The following is a 26,271-nucleotide window of genomic DNA, read 5'->3' as shown; positions in this document are numbered from 1 at the left end:
GTGCCAGTGCCAGCAATCACTGCCAGTGCCAGCCACCACTGCTGATACGTAAATATACTATACCTAATTTGTATGTTTACATATTGAGAAGTGAATTAGTTAATAACATCAGTCATGATCTGCAATCATCTTCCAGGTGTGATGTGTCATATTCACGTGAAGTGATGAGCAGTGATGCTGCTGTTCACTTGCACACTGTCAGCTCCTTTTCGAAGGGAAGCAGACACCCCTAAATCTGCACACTGACGAAGGCTGGATAGCCGAAACGTTTGTCTCTTACATGTAAAGATACAGTAAAAGAGAAAAAAGTCACTCTTGCCACTGTGTACGACCCAGTACCTTCATGAATGATATTGATCTAACAGCATTGCGCACCAGAGAAGTCAGAGCGCGGTGATAACAAATGTTATTTAATGTGGCTAGCTTTTTCAGCTGGATCCAAGCCCTGTTGACTTCATTATAAAATGGTATAAAAGTATGGTATCAATCTATGTCGAAAAACTAAGTGGAGATACTTATTTGGCCTACTGGCAGCATGCAAGACAGCCACACACAGTAATGGTTTATCCTATTATTAACCGTTATTAAGAGATAGGCTATTTAAACTGTTGTTTGAAAATCTCACAATGTGAATTCTTCTCCGCTTTAAATTCTTAAAATAATAACGAAAAAGCATTTTACCCTAAATTACTGAAAAATAATTTGGTGCGAGTGCTTTCTGGATTTCATCATATCTTCACAGTAGCTGACTGTGTCTCATGCAACATTCAGTGCTGCATGTATCCCAAAATGTATTCTGTCATTTTGTCACTCCTGTTTGTCACCCCTCTTCGCCACCCTTGTGACTAGTTTGTAGGGTTTTCTTTGCTTAACAATGAACCAAATATTCCTGTGTTCTTTCCCCCCTTGGGCTGTGTTCTGTATCTAATAACATTCTGTTCAGAACATTTACAGTAGAAGCATACCCTCTTCACAAGGGAGCAATATAGGCCAGCAAAACAATAACGCCTCTGAGCCTGCACACAATGAAAAATGTGTTAATGACAGGCACGCTAGCAAAATGACAGCACATTCTTCTCCTGTCAATTAGAACACTGGTTATTCAAAAGCAATTTGCAACTCCCTGCAGAGTACAATTTGTGCCATCTCCTGGTCGTTGCGCTGTGATTTCTTAGTGAAATACTCATTCCATGTCACAGTATGTGTCCTAGTTTGAGACCAGCAGCCTATAAAATGGATCATTCATTCATCTAGGCATACACATGAAAATGTATAGACTATTTAGTAGAAAGTGTGTGTGTGTGTGTGTGTGTGTGTGTGTGTGTGTGTGTGTGTGTGTGTGTGTGTGTGTGTGTGTGTGTGTGTGTGTGTGGGTGTGGGTGTGGGTGTGTGTGTGTGTGTGTGTGTGTGTGTGTGTGTGTGTGTGTGTGTGTGTGTGTGTGTGTGTGTGTGTGTGTGTGTGTGTGTGTGTGTGTGTGTGTGTGTGTGTGTGTGTGTGTGTGTGTGTGTGTGTGTGTGTGCGCGCTCACACATGTGTGTGCTGTGCAAATGGTATTGATATGGTTGGCATTCTGGGTCTTGATTAATTGCCATGGCATTTGGCTGCTCTGGGTAAATGCCACATCCCATGCTGAGCGCTCATGGTTAATGGCTGTCTAACGATGGCAGGTCAGACTTCATTCTCCTTTCTTTCGTGTCCTGCCATCCCTCCATCTCCCTTACCTACCCCTTCTCATCCCTGTCCCCTTGTTCATCTCCTCTACCTCAGAAAAAAGGTTAGTTGTGTTTTTATTGGCCAAAATGAAAAGAGTGTAGTGAGCTGACAGTGCCATACTGGGGGAGAGAGGCCCAGCTATACAGTATTTGACAGCCAGGGTTCCAGCTAGGTAGCTTAAGGTTACATCCTCTCCCTCCTCCTCTATAATCTACTCTAAACGAGTTCTGACTCACCGGAGCCAAGAATTATACCTTCAAGTCTCGCAGATCCCCCCCCCCACCCCCACCCCCCCAAGACCCAATTTAGCTTGTCTCTATTTTATCTAAGATATGAAGAATTAGCTTTGTACCTCAAGTGAATTAGCTTTCTCTATCTTAATGAGGTTTTCCTATGTAGGGAGGGAGGAATGATTCAGAGTGCATGCTAAACAGTGTTCGTTAGCCCCCTAACTGCAAAATATCTTCTTGTCTTCTTGAGTGTTAATTCTGCTGCTGCCATGCAATTACCCTCTCACACAATTTCATCATGTCACTTCCCGAATGAGAACAGAAGACCAAGAAGCAGAATATATTTTTTCCCTTTCTTTCTTTATTTTTTTTGTCGTAGCAAAAGTAATTCCAAAACTAAATTAACTGTAGGAAACGGCATGTCTTCAGTTTTCACATCTAACATAGTTATGCAAATGCAGTCAGCAATGGCAGAATGTGATTTGACAGAATCTCATTCTGGATGGTGCGCGGTCAGATTAGTCAGCCATATCTTAATGTGTTGGTATTTCTCTCTGTTTGACTTGAGACAGCTCATTAAGGAGAGAGGTGTCGCCCGGACAGACAAATAGACAGGACTATTTCTCTAATGGGGCCCTTCTCTGCTCTGTCCACATCAGCTCTTTTGCGGGGCTGGCTTAATCTCTGGGTTTTTTTCTTCATTTCTTTTTCCTTTTTTTTAATATGAGGTGCCAAAGATGATTTTACACAATTCATCATTTTGCCCCTCATGGGAGAGTGGGAGATGCTATTTAATCCTCCCACCTGTCTCTGCTGTGCTTACAGGGCGCTTTCAGAGCAGCCGTGGATAGATAGGCTGAAGGCTTAGATAAGGAGATAGGGCCTGGGTTAGACACACTGAGCAGATGCTGATGTGATGGCTGGTTAGACTCAGTGAACTGTTGTTTATTGACAGCTAGGAGGCGTGTTGCCAACTTGCCAATATGCTGCAGATATACCCAAGTCTCCCTCACTGCAGACCGCAGATTGGGGTGTTCCACCGTGCCCACAATGGGAGGGGTTGACTGCTTTTAACCCCACCCTGTTCTGTGGTCTGCAGTCAGTGGCTTCTCGATATACAGGGTGTTAATTTTCATGGAATATTTGTGCAATCAAATGCATTTACACACACACACGCACACACACGCGCACGCACTGGACTGCTAGAGTGACTGGAGGACTGGAGAGACTGGAGCTCTGGGATGTAACTATCGTGTAATGGCATGCTTGAGATTGTTTGGTCTGCAGGCAGAGACAGCCTTACAAGAAGGAAGTGAGGTCCGTTCCTGGTACAAACAAGTAATTAATTATTGAGGACACCAAACACGACTGCCTGCTAATCTACATATCAGTTAAAAGGCCTCACGATTTATAATTCAGACCTCTCTCTCTCTCTCTCTGTGTTGCTCACTCGAGCCCTGTGAGTGGTGACGGCAGAGGGCAAACCTTCAGCAGTGAAGGGCACTTAAGAACTTTGCCGGGGCTATGCCTTTGTCCCTACAAAAAAACGCTTGTGTGAGCGTATTCATTGAAGTGCTTGTGTGTGAAACGATGCCTGCGTTAATGGAAAGGAACACAAATGAAACATTTACCATAATTCAGAACCGTAAAAAGATTATAATCTATCACATTCTACTTCGCCCTTTTTCTGATAATGCCTCCCTCCTACAGTGAATCAGTGTAACGTGATTACAAGTGTATTTGTGCTAAAAGCACTGGGGTGCCTTCTTAGATGAACCTACAAACGCTGTTCATTTTAATTATGTGTGACAGAATAGATACAGTGAACGATGTACATTAAGTATGCAAATAGCAAGGCGTCAAAGGGGCTTTAGCTAATGAGCTATAGATGTGATGCTTGCTGGATCTCTTCCATTGAGGCTTCTGTTCCCCAGGACTGCAGATCTCAACGGGAGGCCGCTCTTTGATCTGTGGATCCCACGGTCCACAAGCTCTCCTTGAACCACTGCAAGGACTGGACAGATGGGAGTGAGGTGCGTGCGTGCGTGCGTGCGGGTCTCCAGATGACGGTGAAGAATTTTTTTTTTAATTTTCTTTATAATTTTTATCCCATGATTTTGTAACCCATTTTTCACCCCTGTGTCTCTAATGTGATCCTGGGCTCTACACACCCTCCGCCAACCTGGGGAGAGCAACGGACTTGAACTCATGCTTCCTTCATGCTTGAGTGTCCAAGTTGCTCCTTTGCACCTGACAGGGGGGAGTTTCCCTGGTTGGACGTAGCGCATGGAAGGAACACGTTATTCCAACCAGTTCCTTTCCCCTCCATCAGGCGCCCCGGCTGGCCAGGGGGAGGCAGTTTAGAGACCAGGATTACTGCATGTTTTTTTGTGAGGGTATACCTTAGCCTGGTTAATAAACCAGACCGAATCAGCCGTTGGCAAAAGTAAATTGCCTGCCGGCGGATTACGGTCTGGAGAGGCTCAATTGTACGCCCATTTCCTACACCAGAGAAATGGGGTGGCCAATCGGGACACAGTATGCAATATGGGCGGGCTTTGGTACAGTGACTTTCAATGCTTGAGACCTTTGACTGACAGTAGCTCTGACCAATTTCGTCAAAGAGAAAATGTTTCAACCCGCCCCCCCTGGAAATGAAATCCAAGCTGAGCCTCCCCAGACTAATATCCCGCGGTCCGTGCGATATTAGTCTGGTTTATTAACCAGGCTAGGTATACCTACCCTAGGGGACACGGGTAGAACATGCAAACTCCACAAAGAAAGGCCCTTTCGCCAACCCCGCCTCGGGTATGGGCACCCACAGCGTCCCGGGCGGGAAGTGAAGACATTTTTTATACGTCAAATAACGGTACAGTACAGTACAGTACAGTACAGTACAGTACAGTACAGTACAGTACAGTACAGTACAGTACAGTACAGTACAGTACAGTACAGTACAGTATGCTACTGCACGTGTGCCCCATGCTGTCCACCCAACATGGTGACAACGTTGCAAGGGAGACAACGACGCGTGGCGCTAGAATCGAGAGTTTCTAGTTCTCACAAAAATATGAATCAGTGGAACCGAGTCCAACAAAATGCAGAGCCTCAACTGCTACATACAGGGTGGTGGGGGTCCCAGTTCAAACATGATTATTATTATTGTCAGGGTGGTGGGGGTCCCAGTTCAAACGTGATTATTATTATTGTCAGGGTGGTGGGGGTCCCAGTTCAAACATAATTATTATTATTGTCAGGGTGGTGGGGGTCCCAGTTCAAACATGATTATTATTATTGTCAGGGTGGTGGGGGTCCCAGTTCAAACATGATTATTATTATTGTCAGGGTGGTGGGGGTCCCAGTTCAAACATGATTATTATTATTGTCAGGGTGGTGGGGGGTCCCAGTTCAAACATGATTATTATTATTGTCAGGGTGGTGGGGGTCCCAGTTCAAACATGATTATTTTGAGGTGTCGCGGCCTGAAAAAGTAACTACTGTTTTTTGCGTCTTTCACAGCATAGGAACCTTCAATTATGGACAGAATTATTTGCCTCTATGGTTTAGCCTGGTTAATAAACCAGACTAATATCGCACGGACCGCGGGATATTAGTCTGGGGAGGCTCAGCTTGGATTTCATTTCCAGGGAAACATTTTCTCTTTGACGCAATTGGTCAGAGCTACTGTCAGTCAAAGGTCTCAAGCATTGAAAGTCACTGTACCAAAGCCCGCCCATATTGCATACCGTGTCCCGATCGGCCGCCCACATTCTCTGGTGTAGGAAATGGGCGTACAATTGAGCCTCTCCAGACCGAAATCCGCCGGCAGGCAATTTATTTTTGCCAACGGCTGATTCGGTCTGGTTTATTAACCAGGCTATCTATGGTTCAGACTAAAAGCTCTCCCTGCTAGTTGTTGAGCGCGATTGATTGATTGATTGAAAATTGGATTGTTACAGTTTGTAGAATGGGTACAGTTCCATGAATGTACAGGTCAATACAAAATCTGCTAAGAGGATAAAACCAGAAGAAGCACAAACAGGCTAGAGAGGCCGATAGGGTAAAATACTTGTTTTCATCAGTTCTGTTCTGTCTCTCGTCTGTCAACATGTTTTTCTGTCTTCCCATTCTCTCTCTGAGATTTACGATCATTTGCACGGTTGCTGGATAGTCATACATTAATTATAACAATTCCTTGGGGGCCTGGAACCAATTGCTGGAAATAGATGGTTGTTCTAACTGTCTTATCAACTATTTATGTTTCTAATGGGAGCTCCTGATGTGTTGGTGACAGGAGGAGGGGATCAAAATAAATGAGGAGCAAATACATCAGCGGAGACAAGATGATGTGTGACACACGTTGTTACTGGGATGTAATGATGTCGGATATGCTTGGCCAAAGTCCTTGTCTGACATTCAAAATGGACATTGCATCACAGGGATTGAGCAATAGAAATGCAGTTAAGCACAACTGCTTTTTGCATTTATAATAAGCCAAGAAAAGTGCACGAAAAGAAAAACCTTTAATCATTGTGTGTGTGTGTGTGTGTGTGTGTGTGTGTGTGTGTGTGTGTGTGTGTGTGTGCGTGCGTGCGTGTGTGCGCACACTGTGCTATGCAATGAGTGTGCTAATTCCTTGGCTTGTAATCAATCCTTGTAGTCAATTACGAGTGTTAACTTACACACTCAGAGTTAAATGAACAATTGAGATTTAGCTGAGTGTGTACTGTGTTCATGAGCAGCATAAAATGGTAAATGGTGCATTTATATCGCGCCTTTATCCAAGGCACTTTACATAGATTGTGCATTACATTCACCCATTCACACACACATTCATACACCGATGGCGGCGAAAACTATATGCAAGGCACCAACCAGCACATCAGGAGCAATTAGGGGTTCAGTGTCTTGCTCAAGGACGCTTCGATACTAACTCCGGGGGAGCCGGCGGGCAACCTAGATAGATAGATAGATAGATAGATAGATAGATAGATAGATACCTTCATTATCCCACGGGAGAAAACCAGTCTCCCAGAGGCCCCATCCAGCCACTCTACCCCTGAGCCACCGCCGCATATTGGCAGTGCATGTGTTAAAAGTACATCTGACAAATCCGCAGTGTGACTGTTTGCTGCTGTATGAGTGTGTGAGTGTGTGAGTGAGTGCGTGCGTGCGTGCGTGCGTGTTTTCTTTCCTATAGGATCCCAGCTCACTATAGAGACTATGGCAGTTGTAATGACTGCCTGCCTGATACCTATACTATAGGAGGTTAGACAGGTCTACCATGCTTCCATTTGCTCTATAGCCTCAGCCTATACTGTGTGTTGTTTTCAAACAGACTTCTCCACCACGCCGTTCGTTCTCTCATCTTCACTATCAGTCATTCCATCGTCCTTGAGTCCCCCTCATTCTTGTGACGGCTTCCTCCTTTTCTCTCCTTTTCTTTTTCCCCCCTGTGTCCATAAAGAAGGAAGCCATCGTGATGGAGAGCTGCCTCCGATGTGAAAGCCCAACTGATGGATGTGCACGCACGCACGCACGCACACACACACACACACACACACACACACACACGCACACACACACACACACACACACACACACACACACACAGCCAGATCTTTCGTTGTTTCTCTGGCTGGTGGAAGGAGGAGTTGGACGATGGATCACGGGTGCACGGAGCAGGGTATTTTTTGGGGGGGTGGGGGGGGGTGGGGGGGGGGGGCTGCCAGAGACAAGTAAAGGGGCTTCATAATGGAAGGAGTAATGCTTTCAGAGGAAGAGAGTGGAGTAGGTGGACAAAGGGCGTGTCTTTCTCGTTTGCACCAAGTCGCCCCTGCTTCACAAACCACTGTTGGGGTGGGGTGAGGGGGTGGGGGGGGGGGGGGTATTCTTTTATCAAGCAGCGTGCTGTGTAGGAACAAGAACAAATTCATTTGTAACGGCTATAATACTCCAAGGACAAGGCCTCAGCAGGATAGAACATAGCTGTATATTTCTGCAACCATCGCAGGAGGAGATCACTTATTTTTTATTTATTTATGCATCGCGACCTCTGCAATGGCATCACCCCCAGAGGGGACGCCGTGTGCACGCCAAAGCCTCACCGCCTGAGGTCAACCAAGAGGAACAAAATGGGAATGGCCAAAGTTTTCCCCAAGGTTATAGCCTTATAGGTTGAGCGCCGTGCGCCCTCTCTGGGGTCTCCAAACACTATTATTACATCACTTGTTTCGCTGTGTGAGGACATTTCCTCTGGACCCCAACCCCCAGTGGTCGTAACATTTGCTGTACTGTAGCCTACTTAAGTATAATTTTGAGGCATTTGTACTTTACTTGAGTATTTCCAATTTCCAGTACTTGAACTACTCCACTATACATCTCAGATCCAAATATTTTACTTTTACTCCGCTACAATTATTGAGTTACTAGTTACTTTTTAGATTTAGATTATTATTACAAAATGTAGCCTATATTATTAACCACTTCAGCCCTATACAGTATATACATTTTGGCCATTTGGAAATGGCCAACGCATTGTGAACTTGTAGATCTGCTGTTTTCTAAATATCTTTTATATATTTTGAAAACTTGAAATGGGACATAATGAGTACTTGAACTGTTGGTACTTTTACGTTTTTTGATGCCAATTCTTTTGTGCTTTTACTCAAGTACAGTCAGTACATTTTTTACAGATCCGCCCTGTGTTGATCTGTTTCCGAGAAACGCAGCAAGGCCAGGTGGGACAGACGATGGAACGCAGCAAGGCCAGGTGGGACAGACGATGAAACGCAGCAAGGCCAGGTGGGACAGACGATGGAACGCAGCAAGGCCAGGTGGGACAGACGATGAGACGCAGCAAGGCCAGGTGGGACAGACGATGAAACGCAGCAAGGCCAGGTGGGACAGACGATGAGACGCAGCAAGGCCAGGTGGGACAGACGATGAAACGCAGCAAGGCCAGGTGGGACAGACGATGAGACGCAGCAAGGCCAGGTGGGACAGACGATGGAACGCAGCAAGGCCAGGTGGGACAGACGATGAGACGCAGCAAGGCCAGGTGGGACAGACGATGGAACGCAGCAAGGCCAGGTGGGACAGACGATGAGACGCAGCAAGGCCAGGTGGGACAGACGATGAAACGTAAATGGTAAATGGTCTTTATCCAAGGCGCTTTACAGAGATTGTGCATTACATTCACCCATTCATACACCGATGGCAGCGGAAACCATGCAAGGCACCAACTAGCACATCGGGAGCAATTAGGGGTTCAGTGACTTGCTCAAGGACACTTCGACAGTAATTCTGGGGGAGCCCGGGTTCGAACTGGCAACCAGCAAGGCCAGGTGGGACAGACGATGAAACGCAGCAAGGCCAGGTGGCACTGCAGTGGGTTCTATGAAGAGAGCTCACCTCTTACCACCGTGATGTCGGTAAATTGTTAATAGGCAGTTCGCCAGAGGATGCATGACTGTTAATTCTGTGTTAAACTGAGTCAGTCAGCTGGGGTGTGCGTGAGAGCAAGAGAGAGAGAGAGAGAGAGAGAGAGCATTAATAAAGCATGGGCTAAAGTGGTGTCAGTGGGTTTTGCTATGTTGGCATGTCAACATTGCTCAGGAAAAACATGTAGTCTCAGGGGTTTTTTGTCTGTAATCCAGCATGTTCGAGTGCAGAGACGACTGGTCTATACATACAGGCCGTCTCGCAGTCTAGCCCATTCTGAACGGGCACCCATTTTGGTGTTGGCATCATGTTATGCTTTAGCTATTAAAAAATAGCAGATCTACAAGCTCATATCGCGCCACCGAGTGGCGCGATACGAGCTTGTAGGTCTGCTATTTTTTGAAAAATCGAAGAACGACTGACATTTTTTTAAATCTGATCTCAGGTCAGAATGGGTTCATCAGACCAGTGTGTGTCCAGTGGAAACCTCGTATGAATCTGATCTCAGGTCAGAATGGGCTAGAGTCTTCTTAATCTGATATCCGAACGGTAGAGATGTGGGACATTTTATAACAGTATGTTTTTGTTATAGAGAGATTAGTATTACACTTGGATAATCCGGCGTTACAAAAGGGCTCTCAGTGCAGCTTGGCTTTAGTGACACTGGTTGCTTTACAGGGATTAGCAATGAATGCACCTGACAGTAGGCCAGGAAATACAATGTTGTTGTTTTTTGGCAAAGGGTTTTATGCAAAGTTCCAAGTTTTGCACACGTTGTTGTGAAGGAGTCTGCAAAGAACAGTTGAAGCCAAAGAAACGGAACCTGATCCTCGATCCCGAGGCGTGAGGGTCGTGAGGGGCGTGAGGGTTCTCTCTCACGTCGCCGTGCGCCATGCTGACGGACAGATGATCCATCGCAGGCGTCCTAATTGAAAAACCCTGAGACAGAGGTTGACAATTAATCTCTCGCTTTCTCTCTCTCTCCTTCTCAGCCATATAGTCTCTGATTTCTACGGAGAAATACCTAGAAATGCAGATGCCAGATAAGAGTGTTATTGATTAGATGGGGTGGGAGGACAAGTGGGGGAGGAGGTGGAGAGGTTCATCACTAATCTCTCGTGCTGCGACTGCATCTAAATAACCTGCAGAGAGGGATAAACAGACGCATCCATCATGGGACGGCCAGTGGAGACAGTGATGGATGCCTCCGCCCCGCCCTCCCTGCCTTCCTCCCCTCCGCCCGCTGCCTCCTCCTCCCTCGCAGCGCGCCTCCCTGGCAATGGGATGGGAAGTGACACCGGCACTCAGGAGAATAATACCTGGCTCCAACCAGGCACGAAAATGCCTGCTTTAGCTGCATTGTTGATGGAATGATTCAGAGCAAGAGATGCATGCGTGCACGCGTGAATGTATAAACGTGCGTGCGTGTGTGTGTGTGTGTGTGTGTGTGTGTGTGTGTGTGTGTGTTTATGAGAGAGGGAGTTCTCCTCCCCCTTGTCTCGTTGAGTTTGCAGGATTATCCTTCTTGATATATCCTGTTTGCTTTGTTCCAAGCAGGAAAAGGATTTCACCATGCATGCATATGCAGTCAAGTGCACGCAAACCGTGCGTGACTCTTGTGGGTGTGTGAGCCATACAAATTTGCATGGCACACCGATTGATTTGCGTGTGCGTGCAGATGTGTGCATGTGTGTGTGCCCTGAGCCCTGTACTTTCTTTCTTTCTTTCTTCTTTTGCTTGGATTTGTTTTATATCTGCATGCCTGTGATTTGTTTTATATCTGCATGCCTGTGATTTGTTTTATATCTGCATGCCTGTGATTTGTTTTATATCTGCATGCCTGTGATTTGTTTTATATCTGCATGCCTGTGATTTGTTTTATATCTGCATGCCTGTGATTTGTTTTATATCTGCATGCCTGTGATTTGTTTTATATCTGCATGCCTGTGATTTGTTTTATATCTGCATGCCTGTGATTTGTTTTATATCTGCATGCCTGTGATTTGTTTTATATCTGCATGCCTGTGATTTGTTTTATATCTGCATGCCTGTGATTTGTTTTATATCTGCATGCCTGTGATTTGTTTTATATCTGCATGCCTGTGATTTGTTTTATATCTGCATGCCTGTGATTTGTTTTATATCTGCATGCCTGTGATTTGTTTTATATCTGCATGCCTGTGATTTGTTTTATATCTGCATGCCTGTGATTTGTTTTATATCTGCATGCCTGTGATTTGTTTTATATCTGCATGCCTGTGCAAAACAGAGGCAGAGCCTCCCTGAACAAGCCGTGCCAGTGTGCCAGCCTCAGAGGTGCCAGCCTGATAGATATGGTGTCACTGGATCTCTGGCATTAACCCATTCTGACCTGAGATCAGATTCTAAAAATGTCAGTCGTTCTTCGATTATTTTCAAAAATAGCAGACCTACAAGCTCGTATCGCGCCACTCGGTGGCGCGATACGAGCTTGTAGATCTGCTATTTTTCAATAGCTAAAGCACGACATGATGCCAACACCAAAATGGGTGCCCGTTCAGAATGGGTTAAGATTGATCCCTTGTTCCCGCCCATTCCTTTCTCTCTCTCTCTCTCTCTCTCTCTCTCTCTCTCTCTCTCTCTCTCTCTCTCTCTCTCTCTCTCTCCCTCTCTCTCAACAGATGGTTGAGCTGCACAGAGCTTGTGTGTGTGTGTGTGTGTGTGACTGTGTGTGTGTGATTGTGTGTGTGTGTGTGTGTGTGTGTGTGTGTGTGTGTGTGTGTAAGCGCACAACGTTGCTCTGTGAATGAGAGTCCTGAGAGAGGGCTACAGAGAGGCAGAAAGAAGAAATGTGCAGAGAGAGAGAAAGCCAGCAGAAAACGGGGGAAGCAATGCAGGAATAGGCTGAAATGAACAGGAACATGGAGCAGAGACGGGCAGACTGCGAACAGGAGGGAGAGAACCTGAGGAAGACGAGGAGTGACAGAATAAAGGCGAGAATGTGCTAAATGGAGAGGGAGAGAGAGAGACATTGTGAAAAGGGGGGTTAAAATTGAATTGTAGATTGAGTGGAGACTTTCTCTCCGCCCCCTTTCCCTCCCTCTTGCGTTTATGTGGCGTGAGGCCACGCCTCCCTCCTTTCACTTGTCAGTGCATCTATAACAGTGAGCTGTCTGCACGCGGCTGTGTGGGGGGCTAGACCAGCTCTTCACTTCTGCCTGCACAGGAGGCTGCATCCACAGGACCCGACTCACCAACAAAACAGGTTGGTGTGCGTGTGTGCGTGCGTGCGTGTGCGTGTGTGTGTGTGTGTGTGTGTGTGTGTGTGTGTGTGCGTGTGCGTGTTCGTGTGTGCGCGTGTGCGTGTGTGTGTGCACGCGCGCGCATGCTCTACTCGTGAACCTGTCTCCTGAGTTGTGTATTTCTTAAAAGGTACACAGTGCCCGAGCTTTGCCCTAGTTTACACTCGAATGCTCAGCTCTGCTTTATTCGCCTCTGAGGCTTGTTATTCATATCCAGCTGCTAACACTGCTGCTTAACCGGGGGTAAGGGAGATGAGACCTATCACTGGGACCCTGGGTTCACCCAGCATCTGGCTTACGTTGGGATCAGTGTAAAATGGAGTGTCTGCATGTACCAGTTGGATATTTTCTGAAGCGAGACCAGCATCATCAAATGTTTACTAAAAGTGTCTCGGCGTTGGAAGACTCACACAGCGTGCTTTTGTTTGAATATGTGGAAATGCAAGATGTTATGAAAACCCACCTGGTCCAGCCTTTGGTGTTTCCTGTCTCTCTGTCAGTCATGCTGTTGGGTTTATGGTTTGAAGCACTGGCACAGCCATGTTGTCCATTTTTTTGGCACTTTTGATGCCACTGACTCTCCAGATATGAGCCTGGTTGCATGAGAGGCTGTCCACCAGACTGTTGCTGAAGAGACAGGAAATGTTACAATTAGAGAAAACGACTAAAGCGTAAAGTACAACTTGAAAAAGAAAGGTGGAATGTGTTGTTTAAATTGCAGTATACAGTATGTAATTTTCAGTGATTTATCAGGTGGAGTAGGAATTCGTTCTATTGTCAATCGAACCCTGCCACTCCTGTTACAAGTCTCTGCGTTCGGGTGAATGTGCTCAATAGCTATGTTTTGTCAATGTCTTTGTGTCTGTGTTGTCAACAATAGCCAGTGGTTACGTACTATAATGTGAAGGCCACTGACCTATAGGGGCTGAAATATTCATGATGAGGGAGGCTGGATGTCTGGAACCCATGGTGTAGCCATACGGGCGGCATTGTGGTATTGGATGAAGAATGAAGGTATATGGGCGGATGGAAGTAGCAGAACCTTACAGATCTTTGCTTTGAGCATTCATTATTTAACAACCGTGCACTCAGCAATGGATGCGTATAAACCCCCTCATCAACTGGCCTCTTTTCTCAGCGAGATTCTGGTGGACCAGCGAGAGGAGTCTCTTGCTGGGTCTACCTGTGGACTATGTCAGCACGCCACTGTCACCAAAACATGACACACCAACACATGACACATCAACACATGACGCATGCAAAAACACATTTTCACTCTCACCAGCAGTGGTGTTGGCCGGGGCATCCGCTTTCTTCTAAGGGTATACACGATACATATGCGGTACAAACTGCAACTATACATGTAACTACTGCAAAGTATAAACTGTAACTCTATGACTATTGCTATTGAGACAATGACACTTGCACACCATTGTATTTCTGGCTATGCAGTATAGCGCAACTCGATTTGTGCACAGTGCACACACACCCAATTGTGCACATTGCAGTATTGAGCCGAGCGCAACTCCACATGGAGCTTGGACTCAACAATTTGTATGAGGTAAAATTACACATGCATACCCACCACACCCTTATCCAGATTTATATTTTCCAACACTTGACGCATAAAGTACACACATACACGCACGCATGCACGCACGCTCGCGCACACACACACACACACACACACACACACACACACACACAATCAGCAGGAGCGACGACCTTGAGACCTGTTGGTGTTGCTCGCTGTAGCTGTGGTGTGAATACATAAGAGGACATGTGGGACTCCCAGCTCAGATAGGGGAGGTGGAGAGCTGCCTGGGGGACGGCGGTGATAATGTCGCTGGTATATGGGTGGTTTCCATGCAATTGAAGCCAGACACCAGCATGAATATGTATTGTATGCTAATGTCGCCTGCTGGCTGAGCCCGTTGTCTCTTCAAACCTGCTGATGAAGGCTAAGGCCGTGTTCCCCCAACCCACCCCACCCCTCCCCTCCCCTCCCCAGGGGCTCCCAGAGGAAGTCATATTGACAGAACGGTAGTACTAGACGCACATGGGCCACATCGCTGGCCACGGGGACACCTTGAAGGCAGGTGACGGGTATCAGTGACAACCTGCCAAGGTGACAGCTGGACCACTTGTGGGGGTTTGCGTTACTGGGTGGGGTCTTCAGACTCCATCTTAGCCCGTGGCACTCTCCGCGACGACCTGTCAGGCGTATGCAAAGGCTCAACTTATGTAACTTATAGCACTCTAGCTTTACTGTACAATTTTTCTACGCGTAGACAGATGCTATAGTTTCATAGCTTCCTTATGATTCTTTTTTTTACGGCTTACGACTTTTATTGATTTTTTGAAGGGACAGACAGTAGGCTGACAGGAAACGGGAGAGAGATGGGGGAAGACATGCAGTAAAGGCCGTGTCGGGTCCGGGAGTCGAACCCGCGGCACACTGCGACTGGATTACCAGTCCGGTGCCCAGACCGTTACGCCACGGCCTGGGCCTTCCTTATGATTCTTGATGACTATTTTTATGTATTTGATGTTCTTGTGTTGTTCTTGCTTACTGTAAATCGCTTTGGATTAAAAGCATCTGCTAAATGCCTACATTGTAAATTGTGCAGGCACCGCCTGGGACAGCTCACTTTTACCGCATCTCTAAGCCAATCTATTTTAGGGGCACACCGGTTAGATTCAAGGGGCTTTAGACAACATCATGTCTCAGTTCTTTTTCATACATTCATACTGCTGTTTTTATTCCTAGTCACATACATGCATGCAAGCACACACACACGCACGCACGCACGCACGCATGCACGCACGCACGCACACACACACTGGGCTGTTTCAAAATACATTACAAGTTGATTGACTGTGAGTAGTGTGCAGTTTGTGCAAATACTTCTCCTCCAGAGTCTCCCTGTTTATCTGTGTGTATGAACTGGCTGTTAATAGTAGGTCCTGTGTGGACCAGAAGCATCCAGATATCAGTATGCAAATCTGGGCAGAGATGCTCCGCTCAGCTGAGGCAGGAGGATCTTTACTTTGTTAAGACCTCTCAGGTGAGAAGATGGAGTACCATAAGAGAGAGAGAGTGTGTGTGTGTGTGTGTGTGTGTGTGTGTGTGTGTGTGTGTGTGTGTGTGTGTGTGTGTGTGCGTGTGTGCGCGTGTGTGCGTGTCTGCTCCCAAAATGCCCATGTGTGAAGACTCGTTCACCTGCTGCTGTGCACGAGTGCAATCAGATTTCAATCTCTTGCCAGCTATACAGCTGAGCTGCTGCAGTGGAGCTGGCTCCACAAGGGAATGTAATTATACCCTGCTGGCCACCGCGCACAGGCTTCACTGCACTATCAGTCTCCCAGGAGGGATAGCGACTGGAGGGCCCTTCTCACCAGCCCCTATCAAACACCGGAGATGTCACACGGGTCCTGCTAGCTCTCTGTATTTGTATTAAATCCCAGGGCCTCTTTCTCAAATCATTTGCCCACTCCTGATCCCGGGGGTTGTCGCTGGCCTTTTGCATCATGAATTATTTATGATAGAATTAGCTGTGGCTAAAGAGCACTAATAGAGAGATGTTGGAACATGGACAAAATCTCACTCTCATTTTTGTCTCCACCAGGCCGAAGGCATGTGGGGAGAGTATGTTTTGCACTCCGTCCGTCCGTTTGTGTGTCCGTCCGTCCGTCCGTCCGTCCGTGTGTCCGTGAACAGCTAATCTCGGCCACCGTTAACCCGGTCGATGCCAAATTTTGCACACACACTCCCTGGATGCCAACGATGAACCTCTGCCCCAAACTTTCCAGAACGGCCTGTTATAGCGCCACCAGGAGGCCGCTTTGTGCAAAACAACGCGGTCGATGCCAAATTTAGCACACACACTCCCTGGATGCCAACGATGAACCTCTGCCCCAAACTTTCCAGAACGGCCTGTTATAGCGCCACCAGGAGGCCGCTTTGTGCAAAACAAGTTTTTGCACAGTACACCTACAGATTTTGTCCAAACATCACGCAAATTGGTACACAGTCTCTCTAGAGCCATTCAACGAAACGGGTCTTTCAGATTTATCAGACTCCATCCTGATTGGTTAAGATTGCCTTCCAAAGTTCACAGGAGTGCTCAGTTTCAAACAAAATGCTGCAAATCATGAACACATCGCGTGATTTCCGTGAAATTGTGCACCCACATTCCCACTAGGCCGAGGACAAAATGCCACATGAAGAATTTCAACTCAGCCTCAAGGTGGCGCTATAACTGGCCGAAAAGTGTTTTTACCTCTAACTGCACGGATCTGTGGATAACCTGGTGGAGACCTGTGCCCGGAAGGGCACTTTTTCTAGTTACCTCTGAAATACTTTAGTGGGTTTAGTGAAGTGTTTGCAGCCTGTCTATCTGACAACAAAACTTACACCATTGAGTACACCTAATTAGACCTAATAAGGCATAATGAGAAATACTGTGTTTGTTATTAGACAGAAGTTATACCCAATTATACAAATGTATCCCTACATTATGGTCTTAGACCTAACAAAGCCTAATAAGAAATAACATGTTCTTTATCATGCTTTTATTTCATGTTATTTCCATTTACTAGCAGGGGCATTAGATCAAATCATGTAACTTATATTTACCGGCGTAAATTGAACACGACTCCAACTGCTATAGATACGTTAATTATCCTGTGAGGGAAATCCAGTCATGTTCCATGATGTTATACACTTTTAGGCTTCATTACAAATAAAAAGTACTTTAATGTGATTTCTACTTGCATTAAATTGGGTGAGTGGGGAAATATAGCCCACTCTTCCGAGCCCTGGTGCCCACTCTGTTTTGGTAGTGCTCACTAGTCTACTATAGACCCCAAGAAATTATATCTGGCCACAAAAGAGGGAGGGATCTATTGAATGTGACAAACGGAAGTGCTTGCCTTAAACTACAGACGGCATCAAAGTGGTTGACTTCAACTACAGACAACATCAAGTGCTTGCCTTAAACTAACAGACAACATCAAAGTGCTTGCCTTAAACTACAGACAACATCAAAGTGCTTGCCTTAAACTACAGACGACATCAAAGTGCTTGCCTTAAACTAAACACGCGATCTAGTGCCATCGGTGTATGAATGTGTGTGTCTATGGATAAAGGCGCTATATAAATGCACCATTTACCATTTACCATGTACCTCTACCTTCACATTCAGTAGATCCTTTTGTGGCCAGATGTAATTTCCTGGGGACTAGTAGGACTATAGTAAATATTAATAAAGAAATCACGTTGGTAAAAAAAGGACGTATTTAGCCCTTATGTTCAAATGCCCCCGCCCCCCTGTCAAAAATAGCTAAAATCGCTAAAATGATTGAAAGCAGCCAATGAAAACACCCTTTTACTTTGTCTAATAACAACCTTCAAGATCGGGAAAGGTTTCGTGTTTAATTTGCAGTACAGATTATGTTAAATTAGTAATAATAAATGGAAATAACATGAACTATTTGAATAATAAAGAACATGTCATTTCTTATTAGGTTTTGTCATGTCTTATGCAATTTCTTATTTGACCATAATGTAGGAATTAGTTTGTATAATTAGGGTATAACTGTGTTTATTTATGTCTAATAAAAAACATTATTTCTAATAACAAACAACACATTATTTCTAATTACGCCTTATTATGTCTAATCAGTGTACCGTAAATTGTGCATGGACAGAGTTTTATTTATTTTTTTGTTTAGTTTTTTGACTGAATCTGTTTCCTAATTGATTAATCCATAGTGTCCACTCTTTCGTCCAAACCGGTGGCTGTGCTCTCGGTGAGGTGTGCACTGGTAAAGGTGTCCGTTAGCAGAGCAAAACAAATAAACAGACACACCCTGCTCCCCTGGACTTGGGCAAACAATCAATGAGAGCTCTCAGATAACACCAATGCTAAGTGAGCCATCGATGCTGTGATTAAATGAGTACAGTTACAGTATGCAGTGATGGGAGACTAGGACCTGGTATGGCCCAGGAACGTAACATCGTAGATGTAGTCAAGACATCCACTCCGGGTGAGTCGGCTCAACAACACAAGGCCAACTCCCAGAATAAATCCAGCTGCATCTTTTTCAAGAACAAGATCACGTACAAATCTTTTAGAACTACAGTATATCCAGATGGTACTCATATTCTGTATTTGGTAGATACTGTGTAAACACACTGTAGCATACAAATTGCCAACTAAATTTGCCCAGTTACAGTAAAGCCTTCTGGCAACTTTAGCCCTTAGAGGCTTTTGAAAGACGTAGAGAATCTAAGAATAAGGACAGGAAAGAGGTGTGGAAAAAAAAGACAATTGAGACCCATTTACCTGATCTCAGGATAAGACGGATGGATTAGATATCTGAGATTGAGACGAGACACTTGCAGTTGTCTGCAGAACGTCACCAGTGTGAATGTCAATCGTGACTGGCAAGTTTTTGAAAGTGAAAATGGACTCTCTGAATCTTGGAACATTACTCAACGCGCGTCATTATTCTTCATCTAGTAATGTTGGCATATAGATAGAAGTAGTGCTCGATGTGCCAGAATGAATGCAAGGGAGACGAATTCTATTTTTAATTTGACCTGCTTTGCCAAATTCTGAGTCCTTGTTATTATGTAGTCCTGTGTGTGTTTTCTCGTTCTGCCTCCCTGAAGTTGTTAAGTGTATAGTCATAACTTTAACCTCTCTCCCTATTACCCCTTGGGGTGTTGCAACCATTGTGGTGCTTAATAAGGTTTATGGAATTACAGATCTCTGAAATTGGATTTTCTCGCTACACCAAAGCAGGGGGGATTGTGGTTTAAGGGTGGATGCATTAGGCGATCAGCACCCCGTGACTTGGACATTTTTGGCAATATGCGCCACTGCCGCCTCTCTCCCAACCCTATGGACTGTGATTGATAGGTCAATATATAGATCAATTGGCTATCAATTGATTGCATATAGGGCCTAAATGGAAAGAAGACCGCAAGGACTTTTGCACTTTTGATGCTATTGAAGTGTTTGACTGTACTCTGTTGCTGTTTTTGAGTGAATTCATACATTAAGTGTATTTATTTATATTCTATATTCTTTTGTAGCCCTGTATTTGTTACCTTCTCACCTCTATCTCACGCACGCACGCACGCACGCGCACATGCACGCACGCACACACACACACACACACACACACACACACACTCACTTCTCTATGAACTCTCCCCGTTTCAACTAATTCCGATCTAATGAATCCTTTGATCTGTTCTAACTGAAAGCCAGACTCATCCCAGACTGTCTGATTTTATACATCCAAGGTAGCTGCATTAGCGCTAATCCCTTAGATTCTGAGGGCTGGTGAAGCCATTCGCTCCCAGCGATGTAAAAAGATTTGGACTCGGTCTGCCCATTCTTATAGCATTTAATGAACTGTGGGATTGATTTGTTAGGCCATGATTCGTTACACTTTTAATACCCTTCTCCACCCACAACCCTGAAAAGCTACGCCACCCCTTCACCAGATCAATACTGCTTCTTATTGTGCGGCCAGATTCAAGAAATAACTGAGGAGGAAGTGCAGCTGCGCCTGCGGCAGGGGACAGGTTGGAGAAACTGTAAATATAAAGTGCGAAAGGGTGATAGTGAAAGTGTATATATAGCCAATTGAACGTGGAGACGTTTGGCAGCAAAGGCCACATTCATTAGCAGAGCGTCCGTCGCACAGCGGCTTATAGTGAACTCTTAATTGGGGAAGAGACAGGGCTGAGGATGAGAGATCAATAGAGCCAGAACTGGAGCTCCGGCCCACTGAAATCAATCAGTCTGCAGCCCAAGAGGGAGAACACGGCCAATCACCGAAAACATGGCCCGCGGCTCTGCTCATTTAGCCTCCTGGTCAAACTTCATCAGGATCAGCCTGGAGAGAGACGAGCAGCTCATTCCATTTCATCACACTCAAAACTGTCTACTGCCAGCTGATTGCAGCCGATTGTTAAACAAGGCTTTAATTTCGACGATTGAATTGCGAGGACACATAAAAATGCACTTAGAGATTTGGCTTCATTAGGTTAAGAATGGGAGAGGTACTTTATGGCAGGGAATAATAATTGAATGCAGGGCGTAGTTTTTAGTTGATGACAAAAAATAGCCACTTTCCTCTGTTCTTCATCCTCTCCCTTCGTTGGGGTAATAACCGTCTCTTTGCCCTGTCACTTTTTGATGTATCATCTTTTTATCCACATCAAGGACAAGGCCAGGTTTTTCTCCGTGCCGCGCTTGTCAAATCGCCTTGACGCCCGGCGCTCGTTCCACTCTCTCCCCTTCATCCTGCCTCGCTTTCCGCTTATTTATATTAAACCTGTCAGTCCTTTATATTAGCAGGAGAATAGGAAAATAAATCACTTTTGTTCTTCACGGCCTCTGGTGTCTGCTGAACCGTACAGTTTTGTTTGGATACCATTGTTGGCCAAAATGAGATCCTTTTACGTAGATGTTGTGCTTTGACTCGTTTGTGTGGTGTTGCTTCACAGCTGAAGGCCTTCTCCATCTCTGTGCCTTTTTGGCGTCCAACTTGTATCTCCGTTCAGTGTTAAGCTGGGTAGGAAAATGCTCCAAAGTGCAAAGCGTGCCTTGACAGAGCCCTTATCGTTTTCACTCCAGATGGACGGGAAGATAGATATAGACAGGCACAGGTGCCTGGCCTTGCCTCTCTTTGATGCCCATGAGTAGCTGGCAGAGCTGGTAGTGGGGGAAAGCAGCTGGGGTTGGAGACATGCCCTGGCACAGTTCTGCATGCAGGCTTATAAAGTATTCCAGCATATTCTTAGAATATCAAAGGCCTGATACACAAATACACACATACAGTACACTTATAGGCTATTGGGTGTACTGTATATACTGCAAGTGTGTATATGTGCAAGTTCGTGAATGCATTACTTACAGGAGACCTCACTGATAGCCAGGGCTTTGTGGTGCAGGCCCCCAGGATAATGTTTCACCAAAGAGAGGTTTTGAAATGTTAGCAGCGCGCCGTTATACAGGGAGAATTGAATTCAGTGGACCAGGTTCAATGTTACAACACGCGGTCATGGAGCTGTCGAGTTTGGTTTGGCTTGGTTCCGAGGGCTACACGTTTAGCCCACGCACTGACACGGTACCTGTCCAATCACAACAAGCAATCAAACAGCTTGGGGTCCTGTCAATGCGTCTTCACACACAGAGACGCGGAAACAAGGTCTCGCAGCTGAGAGACACCACAACAAGAGGCCGTCTCCGGCGCAGAGAGGCAGCGTTAGACAGCGGCTTGATGGAACGAGGCCGCGGAGAATGACTGTTTTCATGTCTCCCAGCTCCCCCTGACACCTCGTCTGCTGGAGGGGCTTTTACTTTCTGTCTGCCTGACAGAATACTGTATACGAACGGCACTTTACAGTATAGAGCTTAACAGCAAGTAAACTGAGTATTATTCTGTATATCTTTTTTTTTTAAACCCATTCTGAACGGGCACCCATTTTGGTGTCAGCATCATGTTATGCTTTAGCTATTGAAAAATAGCAGATCTACAAGCTCATATCGCGCCACCGAGTGGCGCGATACGAGCTTGTAGGTCTGCTATTTTTGAAAAATCGAAGACACTTTTAGAATCTGATCTCAGGTCAGAATGGGTTAATAATGAAACTGTCAGGATGTAATAGACATTTAGGTCAGAATGGGTTAAAGAATCCGGTACATGAGAGGTAATTATATTAGAGAAGACGGTACTTTTTTCCCCCTAACTAACTATTTCTGGCACAGCTCTAATGAAACCACCCACCCAGACTGCAGCTGCCTTGCTTGTTGTAAAGTCAAACATGGTTTGCTGTGCTTGTACCAGATGTGTGTAATATTAACTTGTGTGGTATGACACCCTGTATCAGGGTTGTTTATTCTGCATATCATTCTTCATAGTGCCGACCCCCCCCCCCCCTCGCCCTTTGCTTGCTCATCATCCCTCTGGGCATCTGCGGAGGAGGAGTTGTGCCTGGGAGCGGCATCTGCTAAATGGGACTCAGCGAGCCGTATGGCATCTGTCACTGAGTGAAGACACACACGTGTAGACAATAGACTGACGGGCATGAGCCAGAATGGACATATGACTCTCAGAAGACAACATGGACCAGCTATATGAACAGATTGTGCGTTATAATTCTGCGTGAGCTCACACCTACACACTGCAGGGTATATGTCTCACCTTCCCTGGACTTTGTGTTTGATTCCAGAACTTGGTGCCCAGAGGCTGATTTCTAACGGAGAAGAGACATTCAGAAAAGGCCTGTTTTGAAAGGAAGGTAAGGCTATCTTTTTACACACCAGGAATGAAATGATCTTTCTAACCGCTCTCTCAGTTTACTTAACGTGTGCACATTCAAGCGGGTGTTATATTAGACGTGTGCGTGCGTGCGTGCGTGTGTGCGTGCGTGCGTGCGTGCGTGCATGCGCGCATGCGTGCATACATGCGTGTGTTTTTTCTTTCTTCTAACTATTTATTGGATTTATCCACAGAAGCAATATATATATATATATATATATATATATATATATATATAAAGAATGTACTATTCAGAGTACTAGCATCCTTCAGTGAAATACATAAAATACAAAAGTTGCAATAAACAGATCGAATTGTGTATTTCATCTTTGACAGAGAATATGCATCTATTTATTATGGCTTGTGCATTAACCCACTGTTCAGTGGTGCTTTCCAGCCTGTATGCTTATACTAATCAGACTCTGGTTAGTGTTCCTATCACCATGGATCCAACAGACCTCATGTATATGCTTATACTAATCAGACTCTGGTTAGTGTTCCTATCACCATGGATCCAACAGACCTCATGGGAGATGAGGGAAAGCAACGCCACAACGGGCTAGTGTGTCAACACTGTAGGGAATAGATTAATTACTGTCTGAGACAATTCACATACCGTGTCCATAATATCACCTTTCTGTAACTCATAATATCACCTTATCCTATTCTGACCGGGCACCCATTTTGGCGTCAGCATCATGTTGTGCTTTAGCTATTGAAAAATAGCAGATCTACAAGCTCATATCGCGCCACCGAGTGGCGCGATACGAGCTTGTAGGTCTGCTATTTTTGAAAAAAATCGAAGAACGACTGACATTTTTAGAATCTGATCTCAGGTCAGAATGGGTTCATCAGACCAGTGTGTGTCCGGCGGAAACCTCGTATGAATCTGATCTCAGGTCAGAATAGATTAATTACTGTCTGAGACAATTCACATACCGTGTCCATATCACCTTTCTGTAACTCATGGTCATATCACCTTATACTGTGGTTCCCTGAGATGTGCATTTGTATCTGTCGGGAAAGAGAGAGGTTGTTGTTGTTGCAACAGCTGAGATGGAAAGCATGATCAAAGTGAGCTGTGAGCTTATTAGTGTCCTTCTGGGTCCAGGTTTGAATACAGCAGATGTGCTGATCATCTGTCCTGCAGGACAAGAGAGACTGGAAAAAAAGATGAATGGAGCCAGGAAGATGTTTATGGTGGACATGCCGGATGAATATATCCTAATATAAATATAAATCATCTAAGCATAATTATAATAGCTTGCTGCTTATAGCAGAAATGGAAATAAAAAAATAAAATGTAAAGATATTTGGCAGCTTCCTTACTCGGGAGGTGTAGTTCCAGACTCTATATAGCATTCGGAGATTGTGGAATAGTTGTCTGGCTACGCAAGACTACGTCCTCCCTGAAACTCTTAATCAGACCAGTGTGTGTCCAGCGGAAACCTCGTATGAATCTGATCTCAGGTCAGAATGGGTTAAAGGAAGTAGACTGGTGATGTGTATGGTGCTGTAGGAGGCACTAGCTGGCACATGCTCATACACCCTCCCACCAACTGTAGAGGTTATCAGTGACACAGTGTGGATATATTTGGGAATATTGGGAATTGGCATGAGAACTAAATTGGGAGAAGAAGCGTGAGTAGGCTGAGTAAACCAGAGCTGGATACTGGATAGTGTTTCTTTGGTGCTGCTGGCTATACCGACCAATGAGAAGGCAGCGTGTTTGCGGTGTTGATGTGATTCGTTTCATCCTGTGAGTGTGAGAACAGTTGGATGATAACAATAGCAACTGGAGCAGCAGCAGATGTGTAGCCATATTATCTGCACAGCTGCCTGGCATAGAATCCCTGGCGCCTGTGGCGCTATAATCAGCTTTCCTTTTAGATCAACCATCAGGTAGCTGAACAATGCTCTGGTAGTTTACAGCTGCATGTGATATTATTATTAATGTTGCGTGCTTGCCATACGGAAAGAAGGTTTCAGATTAAGCACAGGAGAGGTATTCTCTCATATCTGTGTGGTGGTGGCAGGAGAAGGCAATTGAATGATACACTATTCTCTTTGAGGCCTGATCTCCACTTCAAAACCACAGTGTAAGCCACCCCACACATTCTCACCCTCCTCACACTAGCAGAAGGGGCCTTTGGCGGTCCAGGATAAGCTTTACACTCAGTTGTACGGCAGCCAGCCAACCCACCGAAAATAGCAGATCTACCGTATAAGCTCACAATGCATCCCATCACAATGCATTGTGAGCTTGTAGATCTGCTATTTTCAGAGCACAGATCTTTATCTCATGACACAGTACACATTAAACAGTAAACGGCCAGATTCTCTTCCATGGCTACGTTCAGCAGGCATGCACGAACATCACAGATTATATTTCCTGTCCCTTCCACACAGAGCCCTGACTGTGTCGTAGTACAGAAGAAACGTGAGGTTTCTCACTGAGTTGTTGCAGCTGGTTGCATGAGGTTCTTCTTAAAGCTACAATCTGTAAGTTATGTCTTTTGTCACCCTCTTCATTGTAGTTCATCATTGTCTCCTGAGGGAGAGACAAGGATGAACTACAATGAAGAGGGTGTTACATCTATCTGACACCAGGGTTAAAATGAAGTTTCATTCATTAACCCATTCTGACCTGAGATCAGATTCATACGAGGTTTCCGCCGGACACACACTGGTCTGATGAACCCATTCTGACCTGAGATCAGATTCTAAAAAATGTCAGTCGTTCTTCGATTTTTCAAAAAATAGCAGACCTACAAGCTCGTATCGCGCCACTCGGTGGGCGATATGAGCTTGTAGATCTGCTATTTTTCAATAGCTAAAGCATAACATGATGCTAACACCAAAATGGGTGCCCGTTCAGAATGGGTTAATAAAAGTCCCGGACTGTAGCTTTAATGGCTTGCGAAGTTGCGATTGACAAAAAGGATCTGTTTTCTCTCTGAGAGACTTCTGTTGATGGTGACAGTTTCTCCCCAGAGTGTGTTCTGTACTGGCCAGTGCGGCGTTTCTTTCCTCCATAACCCTCATTTTCCACAGTAAGATGGAAAGCTTTTGGGTCCACTTGTTCGTCTTCTCCATGTGTCCCTGACTGCCTTCTGCTCACTGATTAAAAGTCAAATATTAAAGTGCTCTGTTGTGAGCTCGGCTTAATTGATTCTTTCCGCCGGGCGCGCACAGAATGGGCTGACAGCAGGCGATACCAGGCTTTGTCAACACCGGGCATGCTGCCCGCTGCTCG

The 26,271-nt window shown here is 45.4% G+C and overlaps 1 protein-coding gene across 3 annotated transcripts in view; it reads left to right on the top strand.

Moving 5' to 3' along the window:
* The first annotated feature begins 12,279 nt into the window (after nucleotides 1-12,279).
* The window catches only part of sulf2a (sulfatase 2a), a 59,420-nt gene continuing 45,428 nt past the window's right edge, over nucleotides 12,280-26,271 (top strand). The window contains exons 1-2 of one of the 3 annotated variants that reach the window (XM_083770729.1): nucleotides 12,280-12,631; nucleotides 22,927-22,995. The gene's annotated coding sequence lies outside the window, so the exon portion shown is untranslated. Of the gene's footprint in view, nucleotides 12,650-22,926; nucleotides 22,996-26,271 lie in introns of all 3 variants that reach the window. The other 2 variants (XM_083770730.1, XM_083770731.1) reach the window with 2 other exon arrangements.

This window comes from Protomyctophum parallelum, assembly GCF_964188405.1.
Source record: "Protomyctophum parallelum genome assembly, chromosome: 8".
Lineage (NCBI taxonomy): Eukaryota > Metazoa > Chordata > Actinopteri > Myctophiformes > Myctophidae > Protomyctophum > Protomyctophum parallelum.
The sequence above is the reverse complement of the archived record's forward strand: the minus strand, read 5'-3'. Positions and strand labels throughout refer to the sequence as shown.